The 22,966-nt window shown below is 43.4% G+C and overlaps 1 protein-coding gene across 3 annotated transcripts in view; it reads left to right on the top strand.

Annotated features, from left to right (window-relative positions):
* Positions 1 to 22,966, top strand: part of GNPTAB (N-acetylglucosamine-1-phosphate transferase subunits alpha and beta) — an 83,465-nt gene that overhangs the window by 696 nt on the left and 59,803 nt on the right. The window lies entirely within an intron of this gene.

Raw genomic sequence — 22,966 nt, 5'->3', positions numbered from 1 at the left:
TGCCCCACCTGCGGTTTCCTCCTCAGGTGTCACCCTTCTAATCTTTTCCCTTTGACAGAGGCACTTTATATTCTTAATCCCGTTTCTTCCCGGATCTCAAAACTTTGTCCAAGAGGGGTGTTTTCTTGGCACGTGAATTTGCAGTGGGGAGAGTGTACGGGCCCCAAATTTAAAGGACTTCCACGTGAAAAGGTGCCTTTTTTCATTTTTTTTGGTCTCTTATTTGAGACAGCTGAATATCATCAGTGAGCCCTTAGAGGCTGTACTGGTAGATGTGAAAACACTGATGTGTGTCATCTCCAAACACTTTTCTCTATCCCGAGATCAGCTGAGCCTAGGGCCCCTTCCTGTGAACAGGATGCCCATAACCGTCTTGGATTCCAGCACCCAGTCTCTTGGGAATCAGCACAAGCTCTCGGGTCATGGGATATGCTAATCATTTAGATTCCAGATCACACAAACCCAGCCTGTCTTGATCTGCTGTTAGTTAAAGCGTAAAGCATACGTATAAGCATAAAGTAATTCGTTAAGATTGTAAACCCCAGAGGGTCCAAGCAACAGGTTTGGCAGGTGGAAACACCCAGGTTTAATAGATTTTGTGCCCCTCTGGGTATGGACTTTAAATATTTTCTTGAATGAAACAGCCTTTTGATTTAGGTTGCATGGCTATTTCATGACTGACAGTCTAATACAGTATTCTTTGTCATAAACAGATGTACAAGAGACTATGAATAGGTGAGAACTGGAGTACACGTATGTGATTTTAGAGAACATCCCCTTTTAAAATGTGTCTAGGAATTGGAAGAAAGTTGTATTTTCAAGTTGTTAGAAATTCGTCTCTTTGTTTTATTATTTTTTTCTTTTTTGGGGGTAGGAGGTTGCAAAAGGTTTAAAAATTGACAGAATATTTTTCAGAAATGCCACAGTATACATTTGCTTGAAGTCTGTACCCATGCTGGATTGTGGGCTCCATAAGAGAGGGTGCTATCTTTAACCACTGTTACCAGGTGCTGTGCCAGGTACTGCCAGAGTATACAGTCTAAATATTTGTCTAATGAATATATGGCATGATTTTCAGGTTTACACTTTTAGTAGTTCTTGGTCTAGGGGCTGATGAAAATAAGTCTTATAAGTAAGGGTTGAGAAAGTGCCCCAGACTTGTAAATGTGGAATATGTACCTAATATTATACTACCTGCTGTTCTGTCTTTGTTTCATGTATTGCACCTTAATGCAGTGATTGTATCTATACATAGTTAAGTGTCTTATTGCTGATAAAAGATTTTTTTGGCCCTGAGTAATTTTAAGTTAGCTGTTTATTAACTCCCCTGCAGCGTGAAGGTGACTCAAAGGCATCAGTTGTTAGCCTGCCCTGTCCCCTAGGGCTCTGCCATCACTCCGGACGCCTCGTCTTGGTGAGGCAGGGACTGGATTAAAGGTCATTCACCTGAAAAAAAAATTTTTTTTCTTTTTATGTATTCCACGTCTGGTTATTTAGTTACTGAAAGTCTTGAAATGGCCACAGATCTTAAAGTTTGGAACAGACAAAAGAAATGAGAGGCAAAGAATGCCAGCAGGTGGCATGGGAAATGGAAACAGCTGGCTCGATACCCCTACTATATTGCCTGTAGTTAATTTCTACAGTGCAGCTGAAAAGAGGAGCTGCAGGATTAGGCAGATCTGGGTTTGAATGCTGGTGCCAGTATTAATGATCATGATCATGGCTAATACATAGGGCTTGTCAGATGTTAGGCACTCTCTTGACTGCTTTACATATATTAACTCATTGAATCCTCACAACATCATACCTGTGAGATGGGTACTAGTGTTAACCATCCCCCACCCCTGCCTCCAATACCAAAGTCTGAAGGTGATCAAGACCCTTACACTCAGCCCACCGTATCCTCCAGTTCCGCATCAGGGATACTGGAGGGCTGACTGTATACCCGTTTTACAGGTGATGAAACTGAGGCACCTGCACAAATTAATCCAGCTAGTTCATGGCGGAGCTGGGCTTCAAACCAAGGCAGTGTATGGCTCCAGAGCTGTACTCTTAAGCATGTCTCTATGGCTTCTCAGATAGTCTGGGCTGTCCCTTATATGATCTTCAGAAGGATACTTAACCTCTCTAAACTTCAGCCTCCTCATCTTCAAAAAGGAGGCAAGAATACCTTCTTTGCAGGGTTGAGCCTATTAGCTCCTGGCACATAATAGGCTCTCGTTAAGTGGTAGAACTACAGCTGCTATCATTATTGTCATCAACTATCTTATGCCCTTCGTACTTATTTTGAAACAAACCTTTGAAATAGAATATGCTCATCACACAGTTAATATTACCAACTTGTTAATAACTTCACTGATTGTAATGGGTAGAAGGGCTAAGATCATTGTTAATTGTGGGTTCATCACTATCTTTTTTCCCTCTCTCAGGATAAGTGGTATTATTGGCTGCTACCTTTTAGTAAGCTATTTGTATACTCATCCAAATACTGAGAAAGAAAAGTGGAATTGAGAGAGGGAAGTACTAAAAAAAAATTTTTTTTTATTTTCCCCTTAAGTTGAGCCAGGTCCTTTTGTAGAACCCTTGGGAACTCTGATGAAACAAAAGCAGAACCTGATCCAAACCCACAGGGAGGGCCCTCTGGATGGGGACTAATGGCCACTGAAGTGCATCGCCTTGGGTGAGGGTAGCAGGTAAACTAGTTGATTTCGGCGAGTCATGTGGCCTCCGGGAGCCTCAGTTTCCTCATCTATAAATGAATGATTATCCCTTTTAGCTCAGAAACTTCTGATTTTAAATGTTTGTCCTCTGTTAATATTGTATAGACCTTAAAGCGTGCTTTTGAAGTAAAAATCTGTTATTTGAGGGTCCTCATTATTTAGTACATTTTATATGGAAATCCACAATCCCTTATCTGAAAATTCTACTGAACTTTGGAATTAAACATCGGTATCTTGTAGTGAAACATGTATTTACACTCAGTGGGGAGAATAAAGACAATAAATAACTTCAAGTCAGTTTAGGTCAAGTTTTGCCACCAGATGAGTTCAGGTCAGGTCAGGTTTTCTTGCCAAAAAAGATCTTCAGTGTTGAGAGCTTTTTGGATTTTAGGATTGTGAATAAAGGATTGTAGATCATTACTGGGTATGTGTGTATCTGTGTGCATGTGTGTGTATAAAATACAATATATCACTTCCTTACATGTACTAAGTATGGAAACAAAGAGGTGTCCAAAAATTAACTTCAGTGAGGGAGTCAGACAAGTTCAGATAGAATCTACCCATACTGGGTAGTAACCCTGGCCTCCCTCCTCTCTTTTGCTCACCTGTCTTCTATCGCCATTTTGGATTAGTTAGATATTCAGTGAAAAAGAAGATTGAAAACTGGGTCCAGCTCCAGTTTCTCATACTGGCCCAATTTCAAGAAAGAAATTAGTTATGCTTATATTTGATTACTTTGCTCATTAAACAGATACATTTTGAGTGTGTTCTTTGCCAAAGGCAACAAATAGTCGACGTTATAGGAACCTGGCCTGAGAGCTGGGAGGCAGCCTCTGGCCTGGCTCTAGCCCCACCATAAACTGTATCCTCAGTGGTTTCCAGACTGTGTTACTCCCAGCTGCCTCCTAGGTTGGGGCAGCCACTCTTGCCTGTTTGTGTAGATTTCTTTTGGGTGTGGAGAAAACTTTCATTATTAAAAATGTTTTAAAACTTCCAGACTGGATTTCTCACACCCCCATTTTAGCTTTAATGTTCTGTGAATATACATTTATTGGATGTTTCACATGGGAAAGCATGAACTATAATGTAATGGAGTTTGTGCTACAGAGAAAATGCCGGTGGCTGCGCTGAGCCTCTTTTATTTGGCCGGGCTGCGTGGCTAGCGGGATCTCAATTCCCCAACTAGGGATTGAACCTGCGCCCTTGGCAGTGAAAGCGCAGAGTCCTAACCACTGGACCGCCAGGGAATTCCCTCACTGAGCCTCTTTAAATGGTATCTTTCTTTTGGGGGGTTTGGGAGAGATACACAGCCCAGCTAAGTGTCAAATCAGAGACATTGTCATTTTCCCTGCTATTATTAGCACCTCTAAAGTGCTTTGTACCCAGTAGGTGCCAAATAAATACTTGATGTGTGAATGAATGAATGAACTGGGGGTGATCTTAAAGAACCTCCCGTTAAGCTCATTTCCAGTAAAGATAAGTTTTCTACTCTGATGCAGCCCATCTTTACTTACCTTTTATTTCTCAGACATGATTGGTCAGGTTATACCCTGTACGGTGGAGGGTACTGTCAGATACAAAGAATTATGTACAGCTCATCCTTGGCCATCTTTGACTAGTTGAGATGAGGCCATGATATACATATGAGTAACAATACAAGCGAGTAAGTAATTGAATGCCTGAGTAGGTACACAGTAATGACTTAGAAGATCAGAGGAAGGGAAGAAAATGATGGGTTGAAACATCCTAAGGGAAGTTGAGACTTTTACAAGGAGACGGGAGCTTTTTCTTTTTGAATTATTAGTGGTTTAAAATTGTTGCTGGTATTAGCCAATGGCAGTTGGTTGCAAGTGATAGAATTCCACTTCGGACCTGGGTTAAGAAAAAAAGGCAGTTTTTTGACTCATGTAGTTGAAAAATATAGGGTGAAATTTCTGGCTGGATCAGATCGAGGTGCTCACATGATGTCATCAGGACTCCTTGTCCCTGTTCTCCAGCTCCATGGGTTTAGTTCTCAGACAAGCTCTCGCCGTATGGGAGCCAAGATTGGTGACAGCAACTCCAGCAGCTGGTCTCCCAGTTTAGTAACCTTCTCTTCCTCATTAGTGCCAGCTAGACCCAGGGCAGCCTGCCTAGCTGGGGAGTGAGTGCCCTTGTGCCTTCATTAACCACCTTGATCATTTCCGGAGCTAAGGTTATGGGTGGGACTGTCAGCCTCCACTGAACCACATGAACTGAGAGGGGTTCCCCAGAGGGAAATCAGGAGGCTGTTATCAAAGAGCCAGAGCAACAGATGTCCTAGACACTGGCTTGAGTCAAAACCCATCTTTTCCTTGGCCTTAACATTGACACATTGACACTGTGACTGTGATAGCTGTTAGCCCTTTACCTTGTTCTAGAAGATGTGAAAGTGTGTTGTTTCCATTTTCCATTTTTGATACTGTGTTTTTAAGTACTCTAATCTGTGAAACTTGTATTCTGTTTTAAAAATTTTATTTATTAACTTTTTTTTTTTCTGCATTGGGTCTTCGTTGCTGTGCGTGGGCTTTCTCTAGTTGTGGCGAGTGGGGGCTACTGTTTGTTGTGGTGCGCGGGCTTCTCATTGTGGTGGCTTCTCTTGTTGTAGAGCACGGGCTCTAGGCGCGTAGACTTCAGTAGTTGTGGCATGCGAACTCTAGAGCACAGGCTCAGTAGTTGTGGTGCATGGGCTTACCTGCTCCACGGCATGTGGGATCTTCCGGGACCAGGGCTCGAACCTGTGTCCCCTGCACTGGCAGATGGATTCTCAACCACTGTGCCACCAGGGAAGCCCCCAAAACTTGTATTCTTTTTTTTTTGGTACACGGGCCTCTCACTGTCGTGGCCTCTCCCGTTGTGGAGCACAGGCTCCGGACGCTTAGGCTCAGCGGCCATGGCTCACGGGCCCGGACCAGGGCACGAACCTGTGTCCCCTGTATCGGCAGGCGGACTCTCAACCACTGCGCCACCAGGGAAGCCCACTGAAACTTGTATTCTTGAGTGGGCGTATTAATATGGAGTTTTGCTAAACACAGTGCTAGTGTGCACTCATAAATCTTTCAGTAACGATTCAATATATATCTTTAATGGGTGATTTGATATTTGCATTTGATTTGACTTACTCTTGAGGTCTAAATAATGTTGATCTTGTTAATGAAATTAAGCAGAAAATTAAGAGAGAAAGCTTCACCTGACCTTTTTGCAGCATCTGTCACCCCATGTATGTGGGAATGCTCACTCCCTCTTTCTTCAGGAAGACCCCCTCTTTGTTCTCCTTGTCCTCACCATTACTTCTCTGTCTTAAACGCTGGGATTCTCCAGGCTTTGCTCCCTGGCTGTCTCCTCTTAGAGGGGATGTCAGGTTTCAGACCCCAGCCGGATGCTTGTGACTCCCCGGTTCCAGTGCCTTGCCAACAGGTCCTGGATGCACACCTCCTGCTGACTGCCTGCAGCACGTCCCTGCCACTGCGCCGCCCTGTGATGCAGGGGCCTCTCTCGTCACGGTGCTCTCTCCTCACCACGCGCAGACGTGACTGCAGAATAATTCTGTAACAGTTCAGCGTTCTTCCAGCTCCTGAACTCTCCCAGAAGATACAGGAAGAGTTTGCCCCAAGACCTCACCAAACCTTTCCTGGAACTGGCCCCAGCTGGATCATAGAGCCACCCCTAATAGACACCTTAAAAGGAGGAAGAGGTTTGCTTTTTGACCAGTCTGATGCCCCCGTGAAGTTGGGACCCCTCTCCTGAACATTTGTGTTATATGGAGGTGGTGTTCCACTAGGAAAGAATAGGTCGGTGTCGCTGGCGGCTACTAGCTGTACGGTTGTAGTAGCTGTACGGTCGTGTTGGTGAGCACAGCCGGGAGGACACGTAGCAGGTGTCTTTTTCTCCCACTGGCCCTTGACGTCAGCTTGTAGGGTTAGCTCTGCCTCTGCCCCTGGATGAGACACTCTTGTGGGCCTAACTCAGCCTGCTCTTGTCACTCCTGGGTAAGAAAATGTCCCGTGGTTGCTTCAGATTACAAAACACACTGTCAGTTCAGCCATGAAAGCCTTCAGTCTCATGTCACAACAGAACTTTGAGCCTGTTGAAGTTGAAGCTTCTTGCCTCTCCGGCCCAGGCCTGCTCCAAGCAGAAAGCCTGCAATTGAGGAAGGGAGCTTGGGTACGGTGGGCTGCTTCTCTCTTTCTGCCACGGAGCCTGTTTCTGACCCCTCCTGGGTTGTAGGACTGGGAAGAAGGAAAGGAAATGAGGGCAGGAAAGTCCTTCCTAAATAGGCGCTGGAGCTCTGCGATTTGCTGGTGTCAATGCTCGTTCTCTTCTGAGTGCTTTCAAAGGGCATCCTTCAGAGACCCCACCCTGAGCGCTGTCACTTGCTTTTACTCTGCTGAGAGCAAATGCCTCTTCCTCTGGGCTGGTTGCTTGCTCCTTCCTTAGCCCCTCAGTGTCTGCTCTTCTGGGGGACCATGGACCTGGTCTGAGGTGACCCTCTGCAGTGCTCTCTTGTGAATGGCCCACATCTCATCTCTTGCACAGGTGACCTGCATCCTTTGCTCTGTAAGAGAGGAAAGATACCTTTTCCTCTACTCTCCTTAGTTCTCAGCTAGGGCGCCTGTAACAGAAGACAGATTAGCAAGAGAAAAGCATACATTTATTTAATGTAAGTTTTAGGGACTTCCCTGGTGGCACAGTGGTTAAGAATGCACGTGCCAATGCAGGGGACGCGGGTTCGATCCCTGGTCCGGGAAGATCCCACATGCCGTGGAGAAGCTAAGCCTGTGCGCCACAAATACTGAGTCTGCATGCTCCAACCACTGAGCCCGCACACCACAACTACTGAAGACCGCGCACGTAGAGCCCATGCTCTGCATCAAGAGAAGCCACCGCAATGAGAAGCCTGCGCGCCACAACGAAGAGTAGCCCCTGCCCGCCGCCCCTAGTGAAAGCTCATGTGCAGCAACGAAGACCCAGTGCAGCCAAAAAATATAAATACTCTAAGTTTTACATGACCTTGGGGCCTTCATAAGGAAATGAAGACCAAAGAAGCAGTTAAACCCGAGGGTTGTAACGCTGGGCTTGATGGAGCATGGAGAACAGCGGAAAAAATGCGATGGGACAAAAAAGGGTGTGCGCTCTGGGGAGTAAGCTGGGGGAGACGCGAGGCCTGTTCATTCAGATTTCTTGCGGCATTCCTCTGTCTTTAGAGATGAGGATTTCTCCTTTCTTCCGAGCATAGAGTGGGCCTGTCTCACAGAAAGTCTTATGACCTGTTTCAGGGGAAGGTCAGAAAATCCTTTTTATGTGGTGTTTCTCAAATTCATTCAGCTTGAAATATTCAGTTTGCCAAGGTGCCGTATTTTGAGGTAGCATGTCCTGAACCCCATCAGCTCAAAGTGGGGGTGTGTGGGCTGACTCCAGCCTGGCAGTAATGTCTCCCCGTCCCCGGAGCCGATAGCCAGCCAGCCCTTTCTGTTTCTCAGGTACGAGGTGGATGTTGCATGCACCCAACTGTGTGAACCCGAGGTTGGCTCTCTCCGTGATCCTAGTTGAGTCCTTTTCCCGGACTTGAAGTTTCCTGGCGTGGGAGAGAGATTTCTACCCCTGTCCTTTCGATGAGGCAGAACGGGATTAACAGAGCGCCAGCAGCTTCCCAGAGCTCTCCTCTGACCCCTTCTGCCATGATGTGGATGAGTTTTCAACCACCTGAGGAAACGTTGCATCTTGGTCCTACATATTGCTTTGGAATGTGGTATCTGGTATATTGGTGCTTTAGAAGAAACATGTCTAGATGTACAGCTTCTCAAAGCAGGTACAAATTAATTGAGCTTGCCCAGGAGATGAAACTTATTTGCCATTTCTGTACTCAGCTCTCTGAACACAAAGATGTTGTCTTTCTTCCCTTGGAATCCCTGTGCCCCAGCAGAGCACTTAAATCATTCATTAAACTAGTAAATTTTTTGTTGTAGCACCGCCCCTGGGCTTAGAGCAGTGAACAAAGCCCACTGGTTCCTGCAGACTGAGCGTTTATATCCTGGTTGTGCAGTCAGACATTAAATGCTACTTAATTACAATTGTGAAAAATGCTAAAGGGGAGAGTGTTGTGGGAGAGACCAGCAGTGAGACCCACCCTGTAGTGGCTGCGTTGGGAGAGGCTTTCTTTTTTTCTTTCTTTTTTTTTCTAACATCTTTATTGGAGTATAATTGCTTTACAATGGTGTGTTAGTTTCTGCTTTATAACAAAGTGAATCAGTTATACATATACATATGTTCCCATATCTCTTCCCTCTTGCATCTCCCTCCCACCCTCCCTATCCCACCCCTCCAGGCGGTCACAAAGCACCGAGCTGATCGCCCTGTGCTATGCGGGTGCTTCCCACTAGCTATCTACCTTACGTTTGGTAGTGTATATATGTCCATGCCACTCTCCCGCTTTGTCCCAGCTTACCCTTCCCCCTCCCCATATCCTCAAGTCCATTCTCTAGTAGGTCTGTGTCTTTATTCCCATCTTACCCCTAGGTTCTTCATGACATTGTTTTTTCTTAAATTCCATATTCACTCTGTATGACAGACTCTAGGTCTATCCACCTCATTACAAATAGCTCAATTTCTTTTCTTTTTATGGCTGAGTAATATTCCAGAGGCTTTCTTGATGCAGTTTGAGCTCAGCTTTGAAGGGTCAGAACTACTGAGGCAGAGGGTGGAGGGAGAGCAAGTCTGCTCTAGGCGGTTGGTTCTCACCTGGGAGTGATGTTGCCGCTCAGCCTTGAGGCGTTTGGCAGTGTCTGGAGACATTTTGGATTGGCATGACTGGGGCTTGGGGTTGGTGCTGCTGGCATTAGGGATTCTGCTAAATATCCTACAGTGCCCAGAACAGTTCCCACAACGAAGAGTTGTCAGGCCCTGAATGCCAGTAGTGCCAAAAATGGGAAACCCTGAATTAGAGGAAACAAGAATGGCTGCAGGGCACTCAGTCAGGGGCCTTGCACTAGGCTGGTGGAGGGCAGATAAAGAGAAGTGGGCAGATTTGAGAGATTTAGGAGGCAAAATCATCTGGCCTTCATGTTCCATTATGTGCCAGACACTCCACTGACATCTTGGTATATAAAAGTGAACAAGACAGGTTCGTTTGTCCTCCCAGACCCTAGCGATAGGTGCTCAGTGCATATTTGTTGAATGAATACTTACAAATATTTAGTTTTGCTCACTGGTTGTGATTGAGCCTGTGAGGAAAGGTGGTTTAAATAAGATGCCTAAAGTATATAAGGTACCTTGCATAGTGCCTGGTGCAAGGTGCTGAGTAGATGCCAATTCAATGCCAAGTGCCCCATGCCAGCCCTGATCTTCCCTTGACCACAACACTCACGAAGACAACAGGGCACCTACCTTCTGGCCTGATGTCCAAGGTCACACTGAAGAGTATATTAATCTTTTCTTAGAGACAGAGTAGAAAAGTTCACAATGATTTCTTTATCTGAGTGTGCTTTATTTTGGTTGATATGAAAGCAGAGGAGGCAAGTGCCTTATTAATTTAGCACAGCCTGCACTTTGCAATAACGTATGTTATCCTGGTTCCTTCTAAACTGTAACGAACAATTGTAGCTGTGATAGGTTATGTATATTCACAATGTATCTTTTTAAGTTCTAACTGTCCTTAGATTGTTTCAATCTTGTGATCCACATGCAGTATCTTTAGCAGGTGATTAGTCAGCCTGTGTGTGATTCATACATACACTAAATTAAGCAGGGAAAAAAGTGATCTTTCAGAAATGTTACAGACTAAGTCACACTTGTGCAAGGAGAGTCAAATGCATTCTATGTATGGTCAGACTAAAAACTGTATTGTCCTTTATTTTTTAATTTTTTATTTATTTTTGGCTGTGTTGGGTCTTCTTTGCTGTGCGCAGGCTTTCTCTAGTTGCGGCGAGCGGCGCCTCTCTTCGTTGCGGTGCGCAGCCTTCTCATTGTGGTGGCTTCTCTTGTTGTGGAGCACGGGCTCTAGGTGCGTGGGCTTCAGTAGTTGCGGCACGCCGGCTCAGTACTTGTGGCGCACGGGCTCTAGAGTGCAGGCTCAGTAGTTGTGGCACACGGGCTTAGTTGGTCCGCGGCATGTGGGATCTTCCCAGACCAGGGCTTGAACCCATGTCCGCTGCATTGGCAGGCAGATTCTTAAGCACTGCGCCCCCAGGGAAGCCCTGTATTGCCCTTTAAAATTGCTTCCTAAAATTGTTTCTTCTTTTAGGTTCTAGTTTATCCCTCCTTCATTACCTCTCTCCATTAACTTCATTTCTGTTTCTGACTAATTCTAAATTGGATAAAGTTTCTTTACCAAATTTCGTAAGTTGTTCACTCAGCAGAGATCAGTGGAGGTGTTTACTCTGGGCCAGGTACTCTACTGCTTAGAGACACAAAGATGGTTCTGTATCTTTCTGCTATTGAGGAGCTCACTCTCCAGACAGACCAGCAAATAGGCAAACTTAAGATGCATTGTGATAACCGGAGTGTCCGGGGAAGTTTCTCAGGGTGACATGTGAGCTTGATCTTGAAGGAGATGGCTGAGGGAAGAAACGGGAGCCCCTCCCCCCTTGTAAGTGAAGGATGCTCTAGGTGTAAAGGTATGGGTATGAGAGGTAGCCCTCACCTTCTGGAACAGAAGTGGTTCTGAAGGGCCGCAGCAGCGTACCCAGGAGTGAAGCTGGAGAGGCAGGCGGTGGCCAGTTTAGAACTCGCCTATGGAGTGACTCCAAGGAATTTGGATTCCTCCTGAAGAAAATGGGGACCATTCAAATGGTTTTAAGCAAGAGAGTGATGAGTCAAATCTGTGTTTAGAACAGTTGCTCTGTGGTGTTGTGAACAGTGAACTGCAGACGGATAACTGGGAACAGGAGACTGTGGGGCGTAGTAGGGGTTCAGGTGAACCTGCTACACTGGGTGCAGTGCTGCACAGTCAGCAGGCTTTGCATGTTGATTTTTATAATTGTACAAAGGCCTGAAAGAACAATGTCTTTGCTTTTGGAAACTGGCATAATCTATATCTAATTAATTGCTTGACTTTTGGGGCGAGTCTCTTTATTTTAAAGTTGTCCGTACTGAATAGTATGTAAAGTAGAGTAACTTACATCAAAGTACAGTCAGCCCTCCGTAGTCACAGGTTCCATATCTGCAGATTCAACCAACCAGGGATTGAAAACATTTGGGGAGGACTTCCCTGGTGGAGCAGTGGTTAAGAGTCTGCCTGCCAATGCAGGGGACATGGGTTCGAGCCCTGGTCTGGGAAGATCCCACATGCCGCGGAGCAACTAAGCCCGTGCGCCACAACTACTGAGCCTGCGCTCTAGAGCCCACGAGCTGCAACTACCAAGCCCACGTGCCACAACTACTGAAGCCCGTGTGCCTAGAGCCTGTGCTCCGCAACAAGAGAAGCCACCGCAATGAGAAGCCTGCGCATCGCAACAAAGAGTAGCCCCCGCTCACCGCAACTAGAGAAAGCCCGCACACAGCAACGAAGACCCAACGCAGCCAAAAAAAAAAAGGGGGGGGGGATTCTAAAAAGTTCCAAAAGGCAAAACTTGCAAGTGCGCCAGCAACTATTTACATAGCATTTACATTGTATTAGGTATTATAAGTAATCTAGAGATGATTTAAAGTATATGGGAGGATGTGCTTAGTTTATATGCACATACTATGCCATTTTATATAAGGCACTTGAGCATCTGTGGATTTTGGTATCTGTGGGTTGGAAGCGGGGTAGGTGTCCTTAAGGATACCGAAGGACAGCTGTACTTCAGAATCACTGAGATTCTAGCATTTAAAAGTAAGCTATTACCCCAAGCCAGCAGTTTTCCACAGGTAGTCTGGGGACCCTATCCAGTGATCCACAAGTTCAAACTATTTACACGATAATACTAAGACATTATTTACCTTTTTTCGCTCATTCTCTTATTAGAGTACAGTGGAGTTTCCCAGAGGCTTAACAGACATGTGACATTGCAGCAGACTGAATGCAGAACACAAAGATATTCCAGTTGTCTTCTATGAAACCACGCATTAAAGAAATTTGTGAAAATTAAAAACAATGCAACTCTTCTCACTAAACTTTTTTGTTTAGGAAAACAGTTATTTTTCATGAAAATCTTTATGTTGCCCTGTAATGGGTTTATTTCTTAAATGAACAAATATTTTAAAATTTCCTCAGTTTTAATTTTAATATGGTGAATATCAGTAGACATAACCCACATAAAATTTAAAAATTTAAAAACTCTTTGGAATCTTAAATAATTTTTTTTTTTTTTTTTTTTTGCCGTACGCGGGCCTCTCACTGTTGTGGCCTCTCCCGCTGCGGAGCACAGGCTCCGGACGCGCAGGCTCAGCGGCCATGGCTCACGGGCCCAGCTGCTCCACGGCATGTGAGATCTTCCCAGACCGGGGCACGACCCCGTGTCCCCTGCATCGGTAGGTGGACTCGCAACCACTGCACCACCATGGAAGCCCTTAAATAATTTTTAAGAGTATAAAGGGGTCCTAAGACTGAAAAAGCTGAGAACCTCTGCTCCAAGAATTTAAGAATAAATATGTGGTGGGACTTCCCTGGCGGTCCAGTGATTAAGACTCCACACTTCCACTGGTGGGGGCGCAGGTTCAATCCCTGGTTGGGGAAGTAAGATCCCACGTGCCATGTGGGCCCCCCTCCAAAAAAAAGATGTGGTACCTGTGTTATGGATATTTAAACCACCATCATCTCTCACCACTATTGCTTCATTACAATCCATTCTCCACATTGCAACCAGGCTACCTTTTAAAAAATGTGAATCAGGCTACATCATGCCCATTGTACACAGTAGAAAATTCAGACTCCTTCTAATGGTCTGTATGTAAGATCCTAAATGCGCCACTTCTTTGAGCAGGTTGTGTCACGTATCCACTGTGTGTGCTGTAACTATTTCTACAAAAATGTACCCTAACAGACTACCTTCAAGTTTGCTGGCTTAAAACAGGAGCAGCAAACTACGCCTGTTTTTGTATGGCCTGCAGTCTAAGAATGGAGTTTACATTTTTAAGTGGCTTTAAAAAACTAAAAGAAGAAGAATTATTCATAACACATGAAAATTATATGAATTATAAATATCAGTGTCCATAAATAAATGTTTTATTGGAACATAGCCACGTCCATTCATTTACTGTTGTCTATGGCTGTTTTCTCAGTACAACAGCAGCATTGAATAGCTGTGGCAGAAACCATATGGCCTGAAAAGCCTAAGATGGTTACTGTTTGGCGCTTTACAGAAGAGGTTTGTCAGTCCCTGGCTTAAAATGACAGTTATTTCTTCTCTGGGATGTGCAGGTCAGGTGGGAGTTGGCTCATCTGGGTTGGACTTGGACCACATGTCTTTCGTCCTGGGACCAGCAGACCAGCCTGGACATGTTCTTCTCAAGCAGTGTTAAAGGCACAGAAAGCAAGCGGATACTTGCAAACCTGCCTGAGGTTGAGGCTCAGAATTGGTGCCTTCTTTTTGTTCCTTGACACATTAGGTTTGTGTCCGCCTTAGGACCTTTGCACTGTTGTCCCATCAGGCTGGAGAGCACTGCCCGCAGACCACCATGTGACGTGCTCCTGGTCATACAGGTCTCAGCTCAGTAATGCCGTCTCAGGTGGGCCTTCCCCACCACCCAACCTAAAGCAGCCTCTTTCACCAGGTCACTCCTTTTTCTATTCCCCTTCTTTTTAAAAGTAGTACGTAGTTTCAGTCTGAAAATATATATGTGTGTATTTAATGTCTCATTTCTCTCTCCCTCAAAATGTAAGCTCTGTGGGAGGAGCATTTCTGTCTTATTCACTACTGTATCCTCAGCCCCTAGAATAGAGCCTGGCACCAAGAGGTGGAGTGCAGAGATACTTTTTCCCTAGTATCTAAATATGGAAAGGTCACATGAGTGATCAGTTTCTAAATTGAACCTTAATACAAAAGTATACAGGTTTAGTTGATATCAGTTGACATATAATTATATTAGGGTTCTTCAGAGAAACAAAGCCAATAGGATATATGTATGTGTGTGCATACGTGCATGTGTGCACGTGTGTGTGTGTATGGAAATAGACTGATTATATGGAATTGACTTACAGGATTGTGGAGGCTTACAAGTCTCCAAGATCTGCATTTAGCAAGGCTAGCGGTCCAGGAGAGCCAATGAAGTAGCTCTAGTCTAAGTCCAAAGGCCTGAGAACCAGGAAAGCCGATGCTGTAGTTTCTGTCTGAAGGTTGGCAGCCTAGAGACCCAGGAAGAGCTGATGTTTCAGTTCAAGTTAGAAGGCAGGAAAGACTGATGTTACGGCTCAAGGCAGTCAGATCAGAGGACATTCTCCCTTACTCAGCCTTTTTGTTCTATTTAGGCCATCAACTGATTAGATGAGGCCCACCTACATTAGGGAGGGCAAGCTGCTTTACTAGTCCCAATGCAAATGTTAATTTCACTTGGAAATAGCCTGGTTGAGGAAGTTCCCTTCTGTTCCTAATTTGCTGAGAGGCTTTTATTTTTTATTTTTAAATAAAAAAATGAGTGTTAAGGGAATTCCCTGGTGGTCCAGTGGTTAGGACTCCACGCTTTCACTGCCGAGGGCCAGGGTTCTATCCCTGGTTGGGGAACTATGATCCCACAAGCCACATGGTGCAGCCAAAAAAAGAAAAAATGGGTGTTGAAGTTTGTCAAATACTTTATCTGTTGACATGATCATATGATTTTTCTTCTTTTGCCTTGAGATATGGTAGATTACATTAATTAATTTTTGAATGTTGAACCAGTTTTCAAAAATACATACCTAGAATAAATCCCACTTGGTTATGTTATATAATTCCTTTTATACATTGTTAGATTTTATTTGATAACACTTTATTGAGGATTTTCACATCCATGTTCATGAGAGTTATTGGTTTATAATTTTCCTCATAAAATGAGTTAGAAAGTGTTCCCTTTGCTTCCATTTTCTGGAAGAAATTGTAGAGAATTGGTATCATTTCTTCCTTAAATATTTGGTAGAATTCACCAGTGAACCCATCTGGGCCAGTTGCTTTCTGTTTTGGAAGGTTATTACTTATTGATCCAAATTATTTAATAGGTATAGGCTATTCAGATTATGAATTTCTCCTTGTTTGAGCTTTGGTAGTTTTTATCTGTGAAGGATTTGGTCCATTTCATCTGAGTTATCCAATCTGTGATCAGAACTGTTGATAATGTTCCTTTATTACTCTTGGGAGGAGTATTATAGTGATTTACTTCTCTTCCAAAATTTTATGGCAAAATGAAAATAACAAAATTTGCCTTTTTTTTTTTTTGGTGGTATGCGGGCCTCTCCCGTTGCGGAGCACAGGGTCTGGACGCGCAGGCTCAGCGGCCACGGTTCACGGGCCTAGCCACTTCGCGGTATGTGGGTTCTCCCCAGACTGGAGCACGAACCCGTGTCCGTTGCATCGGCAGGCAGACTCTCAACCACTGTGCCACCAGGGAAGCCCTGCCATTTAAATGATTTTTAAGTGTATAACTCAGTGGCATTAATTACATTTACGTTGTTGTGCAACCATTACCACTGTTTGCAAAACTTTTTCATCACCCCAAACAGAAGCTTGGTATTAAGCAGTAACTCTCCATTCTCCCCTTGGGCCCTGGTAACCTCTGATAACTTCCTGTCTTTATGGATTTGCTGATTCTGGACATTTCATATAATGTATATTTCATACAATATTTGTCTTTTATTTTTCTGGCAGTTTCTGCTTGTTTTTCAGTGTTTCTGAGGAGATGAGAGATTGGAGTTGCTTACTCTGCCATTTTGCTGAGGTTACATTCCAGACTGATAGTTCTGATTGTTACTTTTTTCATGTAATATTTTACCAAACACTTTACCCTTTGACTAGTCTGTATGCTCCAGAAGGAAGACATTTTGTTTTGTCCATTACTATGTCCTCAGAGTCTGGAATGGTGCCACATATTTGTTGGCTAACTGAAGTTACTAATTTTTAATAGTCGCTTAAAAACTGCATAATTTTTAATAGCTTCATAATATTTGTGTGACTGTACCTTAATTTATTTACCCGATTACCTGTTGTTTAATTTTTAAATATCTCCAGGTTTTATTTGTATAAGTAATAATGGTTATTATATTTATACAGAAGTGTTTGGGTGCACCTATGATGATTTTCTTGGCATGTATTTCTAGAGGTGGAATTAGAACAAAGACATGACCATTTCTTTGGTCCTTTGATACATATTGCTAATTGCCCCTCAGGAAAGGGGTTTTTAAATGGCTTTAAAGCTATTTAAAAATATATAGCATTCTTTTTGCCTAATTTATGACTTCTCTGCATTTGACACTCATAAAAAGAGAACTCTCCTTGGTGAATTTTAAAAAATGTTTTTGTCTAAGTAACAGTATGAGATAAAATTCATTTGTTGATGGAGGTAAGTATAGTAAGCACCACAAGCAGATATTTTGTAAAATTTTATCTCATTTCACTAAACATTTTTATGGCAATTAAATTTTACCAAAATAAAGAGAAAAAACAAAAAAACTTAGTTTGATTAGTTTTGGCTTCTGGTTTAATAGTTATAACAAATGTTTACCAACTACACTTTTATTTATACTTTGGGTATATTTTTCACATGTTATAATTGTTTGTTTCATATTTGTCTGCCCAGTAGGCTGTGAGCCTCTTGAAGGACTAAGTAAGTTCAGTGTTCTTTCATAGTCTTAATACCTTACATTTCCTGTAGTACTTCGTAGTTATTAGAATAGATGGATATATATCAGCTCACTTGATTTCTTTTATAACAGCCCCTTATGGGATAAGGAATTGTTTTGGAACTTAGAGAGCTTTAAGTGACTTGTCTAAAATCACAAAACTATTACATTTGTGCATGCTCATCCTGCCCATGCTCTCTACCTAGGGTTAGCTCACTATAGCATTTGGCCAAGAAGACCAGGTTCCCCTAAATGAATCTCAAAGATAAATATCCTCACTGCAGTACTTTGGCTTCTTCCATTAAAAAAATAACAAAAACAAAAAAACAAAACTATAGAGACCTTATCCAGAGGAAATAGGAAGAAAAGCCAGGGAATCAGAGCTGCTCTCTTGCCAGAAATGCATGTTCTGATGGGAGAAGATGGTGAAAGATATCTGTGCCAGATCCCACGCGGGAAAGAAGCTGTCTGAGATCCGAGGAAACATCCGTCTGCTAAGAGGAGCCAGCAGCCTGTTGACAAAAGTTGGGGAGGGGAGGGGGAGTCAGAACTCTTCTTCTTTTTAAAAAAAAATAAATTTATTTATTTTATTTTTATTTATTTTTGGCTGCGTTGGGTCTTCGTTGCTGCACACAGGCTTTCTCTAGTTGCAGAGAGCTGGGGCTACTCTTTGTTGCGGTGCTCGGGCTTCTCATTGCGGTGGCTTCTCTTTTTGTGGAGCATGGGCTCTAGCGCACGGGCTTCAGTAGTTGTGGCACGTGGGCTCAGTAGTTGTGGCTTGTGGGCTCTAGAGTGCAGGCTCAGTAGTTGTGGCACGCGGGCATAGTTGCTCATGTGTGATCTTTCTGGACCAGGGATTGAACCCGTGTCTCCTGCATTGGCAGGCAGATTCTGAACCAGTGCGCCACCAGGGAGGCCCAGAACTCTTCTTTTTGTGTGACTTTAGATAAGTCACTTAAACTCTTTGAGTCTCAGAGTCTCATCTGTACAATAAAGAGTTTATATTAAAAAAATAAATAAAATCACAAAACTGGGGCTGAGGTCAGGGCCTGCTTTTGTGACACGTACTTAATCTTTAGGCATTGAATAGCTGCAGCCCTGTCCAGGAGAACTCTGTGCAGTGTTGGAAATGGCCTGTAATTATGAGCTGTCCAGTACAGTAGCCACTAGCTACATGTGGCTGTTGGGCACTTCACCTGTGGCTAGTGTGACTAAGGTACTAAGTTTTAAATTTAACTTATTTAGTCTTAATTTAAATAACCACACGTGCCTAGTGGGGACGTTTTTGGACAGTGCAGATCTGTTTTTGGACCATGTTTTTGGACAGTGCAGATCTAAATTCATAGGTACAGTAACTGTTTGCAAGGACGTTCTAGCAGGGCTCACACATTGGCATTGGATTTAAAGTACTCCCTGTGTAATTCTGTGATTCTGTAAACTCTGAACTGTAGAACAACTAAACCTACATATATGTACCCAGAAAGTCAGTTTGAATACATTTGGAAACCATCTTTAGTAGTTCCCCACCACCACCTTTTCCTTTTATTCAAGTGTGGTTGAGGAGACTTTTTTTTTTTTTGGGGGGCTGCGTTGTGCAGCATGTGGGATCTTAGTTCCCCAACTGGGGAGTGAACCTGGGCCCTCCGCAGTAAAAGAGCGGAGTTCTAACCACTGGACTGCCAGGGAATTCCCTCTCTTTGCTCCTCTACTTCTTTAAAAGTCTCAGCTTTCTCTCCTAGAAAAAGGAGAGAGATTTTGTTAAGTTATTATGATTAACCCTATCCTGGATTATTCCTTTTCTCCAACAGTAATCTGTTTTAATCTGTACTCATGTAAAAGCTGAACAGTAAGTGTTCCTAAATCATTTCATGAAAGTACATGATTAGTCCTTAACAGGATGTCAGCTCCCTGGGGACAAAGCCCTGGTTCCCATTTTTTGCCCTTTAAAATGGTCATCAAATGTATGTCGTGTATCTAATTCTGTGAAGAATTCAAAGAAGGTAGACGTGGTCTAGAAAAGTATCTTTGAGTTTAATTAATGTTCAGGTAAATAGTGGTCATGCATCTTGGGTTTGGGTCATTTCCTGTGTATGAAAAGGAGAGATCAGCCCACTTTTGGTAACCATTCAATGCCTAATAAGAAATGGGTTAATCTTTTATTTTAGCCACTTCGTGTTGGGAAATGCAGTGAGCTGTTTGTGTCCTCCCAAAATTTATATGCTGAAACTATTCCGGTGTGATGCTATTAGGAGGTGAGCTCTTTGGTAGATGATTAGGTCATGAGGGTGGAACCCCCATTAGTGGGATTAGTGCCTTTATAAAACAGACCCCAGAGAGCTCCCTTGCCCCTTCCACCATGTGAGGTGACACAGCGTGAACACAGCCATCTATGGACCAGGAGGCAGGCCCTCACCAAATACCAAATCTGTCAGCACCTTGATCTTAGTCTTCCCAGTCTCCAGAACTGTGAGAAATAAATTTCTGTTGTTTTGAGCCACACAGTCTGTAGTATTCTGTCAGAGCAACCCTAATGGACTAAAGCAGGAAAACAAACATGTTTAATCAAATGTGATTAGAAAATGCTGCTGGTGATGAGATTTGACTTCCTGATTGGTATCAGGGGAGGAGGGGAATTAGCAGAAAAAGATAAAGCTTAGATTATCTTTGTCTGCCATTTAGTGGCTCTTAATGCAAAATATATTTTGTTTTCAGAAACTATGGAGAACCTGTTGTAATTTGGGAATATTATAAACTTCTGATGTGATTATCAATGTTGAAAAGCTCTGTCAGAGTTACTTAGAGTTCTTGCTGCTTGAGTTTGGAGAGCCCTGGCATCTTAAGTTTTACAAGGTAGCTCGTCACATTTATACACTTGAAACTTTGAGAAAGGGACATGTGTTTTTACAGAGAGAGTTTTGCATCCTTGTGTGCTGAGGCCTGCTGTCGTCTCTCTATACCTGTAGCCTTTAGCCTTTACATTGACTATCTGGGAGTGGATCTGAAAGCAGGAAGCTCTGGAGGGAAACCACAGAGCAGTAGGCTGTTCCAAGGTGTTTGTCTTGTAAAACTAGTAGCCGTATTCACTCATTCTAGAAAGTTTATTGATTTTGTGCCAGGCAGTGTGCAAGGTTCTAGGACTGAAAATGAGAGAGATTAAGTTCCTGGCTTTGAGTTGCTCGCAGAGGTGTAGATGATATTTAAACAGGTGAATTAATTATATTGTAGCATGTAAACGCTGTCTTTAAGAGACCTGTGAGCAGTTTGCAGTGAGTATTGTACAGCCCTATAGGATTTGCATATCTTATCAAAACAATCTTGTGAAATAGGTGGTATTAATATCCTCATTCTACAGAAGAAGAAATTGAAAATGGAGAAGTGCCCTAGATTTTATTATTGATACGTTCCAGACTTAAACTTCTGATTGTAATCTTATGATCCTTGCACTGTTCACCAGTCCTCTTCTTAATAATTACCTTCCTCCTTTCCGTAGCTGGGGAATCCCCAAAGGATTATGGGGCTTGCACCTCATTCACTGTTACTGTACCACAGGCATGCATTTGGTCCTGTTTCGGGACCATGAAGATCATCAGCAAAAGTGTGTGCCGGTTTCATAATTGAAAAAGTTTATCAACTGAAAATTTTAGCGTTTGTGCGCACAGACCAGCTGAAGGACTATCAGACATTCTAAAAATGCTGGGCCATTGAATTAAGGATGATAAACATACCAGTTTCAACTGGTTGAATGACCACATTCATGAATGTGTATTTGACAAAGCTGGCTCTGTGTAAATAAGCATCAGAAGAGCAGGCCAGGTGAAGCTGAGAGAGCCTGGGCCAAGCTAAACAGGAACGTGGGCTACGGAGTTCGGTTGATTCAAACCTCAGCCCCATCACACACACTGCAACTTGGCCTGGAGCTTCTTTTTGTGCCATCGTAGTACGTGCCTCAAAGTGGTGCCTTATTGTGGGGATTCAATGGAGGGGTGTGCCTGGCGCAGTGGTGCTTGGTGAGTGTGTGTTTGAACCCCTTCTCCTGTGATCAGCACATTAAGACTGACTTTGGCTGCAATTTTGTAAAACTAACCAACAATTGATCTTGAATACCTTGGATGCCATGATTGCTAAGATGGAGTCTTAAAAGTGATACACATTTAAAAAAAATTTTTTTTAAATTTTATTTATTTATTTTTGGTTGCACTGGGTGTTCATTGCCATGCGCGGGCTTTCTCTAGTTGCGGCGAGCGGGGGCTGCTCTTCATTGCGGTGCGCAGGCTGCTCATTGCGGTGGCTTCTCTTGTTGCGGAGCACGGGCTCTAGGTGCGTGGGCTTCAGTAGTTGCAGCATGTGGGCTCAGTAGTTGTGGCGCACGGGCTTAGTTGCTCTGCAGGATGTGGGATCTTCTCGGATCAGGGCTCGAACCCGTGTCCCCTGCATTGGCAGGCGGATTCTCAACCACTGCGCCACCAGGGAAGTCCAAAAGTGATAAACATCTTTAACTAGTAGAATAAACTACCTTTAGATGATTTTTATAATTCTTTATTAATAATACATTGTTTATGTGGTATTTGAGAGCTCATGTAGTATTTTAGTAAATAGTATTTTGTTCATTGTGTCTTAAATTTTTACCAACAAACTACCCTTAGTAACAGACAAAAGTAAGTCCTCTGAGGAGAATAATGTAGAGAGGAGGGGTGTGTGTGTGTGTGTGTGTGTGTGTGTGTGTGTGTGTGTGTGTGTGTGTGTGTGTGTGTGTGTGTATGGGGAGAATAGCTCAAAATGGCAAATAGGACATTTTTTGAAGGTCAACATTATATCTGGTATTTTTATCACATCAATATTCCATTTTTCTCCATAAAAAATTTGCATTACTACCAATAGAATGTCTTAAATGTCTTGCCGTTATAAAAATGATGGCATTTCAGAAGTTAAGCTTGTTTACCCTCGGCTTCCAGTATGCCTGGCACGCTCCCCATACCCTTTACTTGCCCACGTCATGGGAGAATCACCGTCCTACTACAGCAGCACAGCAGACCGATGAAATAGATTTAGTACTTATTTCATAGTTGAGGAAATTGAGGCCCACACATTGTAGTTTACCCAGGGTTACACAACTACGAAGCAGGAGAACTGGGAGGTTCTCTTAGAAGGCATCCCAAGTTCCCAAATCCAGCCTGCTCTTACGTCACTCCTACAGTAGTGAGGTAATATTTACTAAGAAGAAGATGGTATGTAATGTGCTGGGTATGAGTTGATAATAAGCAGAATTGTAAGTCGTTCTCTACCCTTTGAGCAGTTTGCTTGGTCTGTCAAGATGCTAACATGGGGTAAAAGGTAAATAGCAATAAAACTAAGTGATGCAAGGCATCAAGTAAGTGATAGAAGTTATCCAGAGTTCTGAGAAGGAAGCATTCAGACTGGGCTGAAGAATATGGAAAGGCTTTGTGCAAGAACAGAGACTCGATTTTACAGTAGTCAGTGTTTCTCTCACCTGTTCCTCTGGTCT

This window comes from Delphinus delphis, chromosome 11 (genome assembly GCF_949987515.2).
Source record: "Delphinus delphis chromosome 11, mDelDel1.2, whole genome shotgun sequence".
Lineage (NCBI taxonomy): Eukaryota > Metazoa > Chordata > Mammalia > Artiodactyla > Delphinidae > Delphinus > Delphinus delphis.
This window is presented reverse-complemented; position numbering and strand designations above follow the sequence as displayed.